Consider the following 4,821-nt stretch of genomic DNA (forward strand, 5'->3'; position numbering starts at 1 on the left):
ATTCACAAAGATGTTAGATTACACTAATCAGTAATAGGATAGAGTTAGATAGCCTCAGATTATTAACCAATGTCGACTGCAATTTGTCTGTGAGATAAACTTTGAGGACAATTTGTGATTGTTTGAGTAATTCTTTGTTGTAACAAAGACATTTTAGCATTTTAACAATTTATTCATTAAGCGAACAGGGGTCTCGGTGAGACCCAGGGGAAAAAAAAGTATTTTGATTTTTCCATATAAATCAAGTGTTGGGTTGGTAAAAGACACATTGCAAAAACAATTTTGTTTTTAACTAATTTTATTAAAATTTTACAACATGTGCACTACAGTGCACAAGGGGAGTTCATTGATCACGAATGTGAAACTAACAAAATTCAATCCTTTTCTTGATTTCTAGAGAGAACTCTTCATCACTGGTATTATTCAGGTCTTGTTCATATATTTGTCCCTTGTTTATCAGTTCCTCAGCCAAGAGGCGCTTGAACTCCAGGTATTGGGAGTTCTTCTGAGCTTGTTGCATGTCCTCGCTATCTTGTTGGTACTGAAGCCAGGAGTTGGTGATGACCAAATCAATGAAATAACGTGTGGTGCGAACAGTCCACTTTTTGGTCCGACTAGATATTCTGTAGAAGCTGAGCATGTGATCAGATAGGTCAACCCCTCCCATGTCGATATTATATTTGCAACCACTGCAGGTCTTGGGACTTGTGAATTGGGACAGCCAGTGAATGGAACGATCTGTTCATCATACAGACCTTTGTTGGCCTGGGCAGATTGAGGCAACCTAAAGGACTCTCTTTAGAAGTGGTCTGACTTTCCCCAGGAGATCCTTTTTTTTTCTCATTTTCTGGCAGATCATCGACTACTTTCAGCGAAGACCTGATCTTGTAGAAATGACCACATGTCATGGAATCAGCTATAACTGCGTACATTTTAATTCTCGGATATCCAAGGCATGCAATGTACACTGAGATTCCTAAAAAGCTATTGATTTCTTCTGGTGTTGTGTTTAAACTACACCCTGAATCCTGTACCATACGCTGGTTGGTCAACAAGGACAAGTCCTGAATTAGTTTTTTGTCAATGTACTGCTGGAAATACTGCTGTGGGCTCCAATCATTAAGTGTCATTAGGGTACCATCATCTCCAATTCTGCATTCTTCCAACAAAGGCATAAACCTAAGATAATGGAAAATTATTTAGCAAAATAAAATTTAGATACTCCAATATCCGATATAGTTCACTTGCAACACATTTACACTATCTTTATAAGTTAAATCAATTTACTGGAAATCATTTCTGCACGTTACCCATACTTTTTTCACTCAAAATCAAAAATTCCTGATTCTCCTACATGCTGGTTTTGTACCAGATAGGATGACGGCAGATTTCAGCTGACCCTGTGTCGTTCTCCATTACACCCTGCATCTTGATAATCTTTGTCTGGCTCTCTCTGGGTTTTCACCCTCTCCTATCTGGCTCATATGACTCTCATCTTCTGAAAGATCTATGTCTGAAATTCCCTCAATGATTGTGTTAAGAATTCTTTCTGCCTCTGTCAAAGAGTTGTTTAGAAAAAAGTGAAATAAATTTAAGTACAAAGTCCTGACGTGCACCAGAGTACACATTAATAAATTAGTCATTTTCTCCGTGAAACTAAATAAAGTTAGGTCTGAAAACCCCCTCAAATTACTTACTAGATGTTTATTTTTGAAAATTAATCAAAATCTGAGTTTAAAAAAATATCTTAAATGTAGATATCATGCTTACATGTCTTTCTTCCATAAAATGTGCTTGTGGGCATGCCAGCCATTTTGAAAGGTAGGAAAAAGAGAGTTGGGAAGGCCACACCCCCACACATGTGACATCATTTTAAAGGTGCTGTTGACCTCTCTAAGAAACATCAGGACTCAACAGAGTGGCATGTAGAGTGTGAGTGATACAAGCAAAAACTAAATGTGTACTACAGTGCACAAAAATGAATTACTGGGTCTCAGGAGGATGTGGATATGATGGCCTTTCACACAGATGTGTTACAGAAGAAAATAACTTTTGATAATGACTTTTTCTATCCATGGATGGGAATTGTATCACTAGAAGCTAACAGAGACACATGCTGTGGTAACGGTGGACCTAATGTAGTTAAAATTTTAATTAATGCGTTATCTTATAATGTAAGATAATATAATGTTATAAAAGTGGTGATAATGCCACATTTCTATGAAAATATACACAGTACACGGAGAAAAAACCTAATGAACTGTTCTAAAACAACTTGTGTGTCCACCAGGGAGCGTTGTTGTTTTAATTATGCTCCAACGTGTGCAGGGTGGGGGTGTGGGGTACAAATTTTCAGGTTTAGAAGTCTTGAACTGAAGTTGCAGGTGTGTGCAATTAATTTCTCGTAAGGGGATATGTGAGAATCATGGACTGTTGTGGAGGGCCGGAACAACAAGAGATTAAGAAAATTAAAATTGAGCAGAACTCAGTTCAACTTATTGTGTCTCTCATGTGACCCCTTGAGAAAATGAATTTCCCACTCCTGATTCATAGTGTATTGTAATAGCTTCCCATATCGATCCTGGAAGGAAACACCAATCCCTTTAAGGTTGCACCAGGAAGGAAAATCTGCCAAATCAAACATAGCAAAGCCAACAGTAGCCACTACTGAAGTCAAAATATTTCTGACCAACCGTGTCGTAATCCTGTACAATTAAAGCTGCTTTTTATGGAATTTCCATCTCACTGTTTTCATTGTAATGACAATAAATTTGGGTACATGACTAATAATATATTGAGAAGTCCAGTGACTCAGGAGGACTGTAGAATTCAGTGACTGTAACCTCAACAATACAGCTAGTGTTCATCTTAAAATAGACCAAAATGACAAATCACAAACATTTACTTTGAAATCTTTACTTTTAAACTGCACATTTAAAATATAAACCCTTTTTCCTCTTCTCATTGTTCACGTGTATTACACACCACATTAAGTGGGTCTTCACAGTTCGCAGCTGTTTGTGTTCAAACATGTTTAAACTTTATGAACAAGGCTGCCTCATTGGCTCTCTGGTATCACAGGAAAAGGTGATTGTTTGCGAGAGTATCATTTGTCCGCCTTTGTAACCGCGAAACAAAAGAGATATGTTGTTTGCTCCAGTATGTGCATGTGTCCTTGGATATGTGTTAAAAGCCAAAGTAGTCTAATAGCATTACCTAGTACTGTTATAGTAAGCACTCATTCACATTTCTAAGGTTCGAACCTGTGTGTCTGTGTGATTTTTCAGTGTATGCGCCTTCCCCTCCTCCAACTGTTTGCAGTGTTCAGACTTTGTAATGTGATATTTTCTTTGTGTTGGCCCTCCCTTTGCTAACTGTCACACTTATTCACACAAACCATTAATAAGCTTTGTGCACTGCTTTGACGTGTGTGGCAGCTTGTTGATCTCCTCTCAGACATGTTTCTGTGTCATCTAAGAAGAAAGGAACACAGCTAAAGATGACTGCAAATTGCACAGAAAATAAGTGGAGCACACGTGATGCCAAAAGTCAGTTTCACTAAGACGAGCCTAGTGACTGTAATGACTGTATGAAGAGAAAAACAGCATTACAACTAGAGTGTACTTAAAATAGCTTTGATGTCCGTCCTGTTTCCTTTTCACAAGTCCTCCCCTGCCCTTTACACCCTTTAATGTCAGGGGTCTAAGTGTTAAAATGGTATAGAAAAGACACTTAAAGCTCAGCATATCCATGATTAAAAAAAAAAAAAGTTATAAAATAAGCTGTCATGTTGCAGGGGTGCATAGTGCCAGTCTGTTTAAATGGTAAATATAATTGTACATTATCTTTGCAAAATATAGGATCATGGTTTCACTGGTGCCAGTGTACTTCTTGTGCCAATCACAAGTCCTGATAAATGGGGTGAGTTGCATCAGGAAGGGCGTCTACCCTAAAGTCTTGGAGGGATCAAAAACGCAGATCATAAAGAAGGAGATTTCCATACTGGAACAGTTGGGGCCTGGGTCATCAACAACTGCCTCAGGTGTTGTTGACCAACAAGGTGAAAACTGTACTGTCGGCCGAAGATGGAGGAAAAGGAAGAGAGTGGGAAGGCATGTTGGGGCGCAGTGAGAGAGGAAAAGAGGAAGATGTCAGAGGATGTTAATGGATGTAGTGTTTGACTCAATGTGTTATGAATGTGTGATCGATGCGCCACACTGTGTAATTACAGTGTAATTGTGTGATAAATACATCAGTGTTTTTAACAAAATATTAAGAAGACTGATAATATGTCTGTGAATGTAAAACTTATATTTTAAATAAAAGTTTAGATTTTTCAAGAAGTTGTTTGTTTTTACAACACTGATAGGACAGTTGTGTAGTCAACTAGTTACATAATTACATTACATGGTTACATAATTTCCTCTGGGCTCAATTATTCTCAAATATTCTCTCAAATATTGCAGTTTCACAAGATAATTTACTGTAGAAATGACACTATCACTGTACTAAAGATAAAGTTACAGTATTAGTAGACATATACACACTTTAAAAATTACATTATTACTGCAAAGAATGGTGTAAAGATTTACAGCACCACTACAGCATTTAAAAAAAAGTATGTTCCTGTAAAAAATTACAGTAAAAACTAAAAACAATTACAATATGGTGGCTGTGTTTTACAGCAAGGCGATGTCAACCCTGCTGCCAGTTTTTAGCTGTACAATCTATAGCTTTTTTTTCTTACTGTGAAGACATGCAGAGGGTTGGTGTGATAGAAGACGATGCCAGGGATAGGATGAGATCGAGAAAGATGATCTG

The 4,821-nt window shown here is 37.5% G+C and overlaps 1 pseudogene; it reads right to left on the reverse strand.

Moving 5' to 3' along the window:
• Positions 1-353: 353 nt before the first annotated feature.
• On the reverse strand, positions 354-1,813 carry LOC146671273 (uncharacterized; annotated as a pseudogene).
• Positions 1,814-4,821: the final 3,008 nt, after the last annotated feature.

Source organism: Rhamphochromis longiceps, linkage group LG4 (genome assembly GCF_057381845.1).
Source record: "Rhamphochromis longiceps isolate RC_006_pf linkage group LG4, R_longiceps_female_GT1.1, whole genome shotgun sequence".
NCBI lineage: Eukaryota > Metazoa > Chordata > Actinopteri > Cichliformes > Cichlidae > Rhamphochromis > Rhamphochromis longiceps.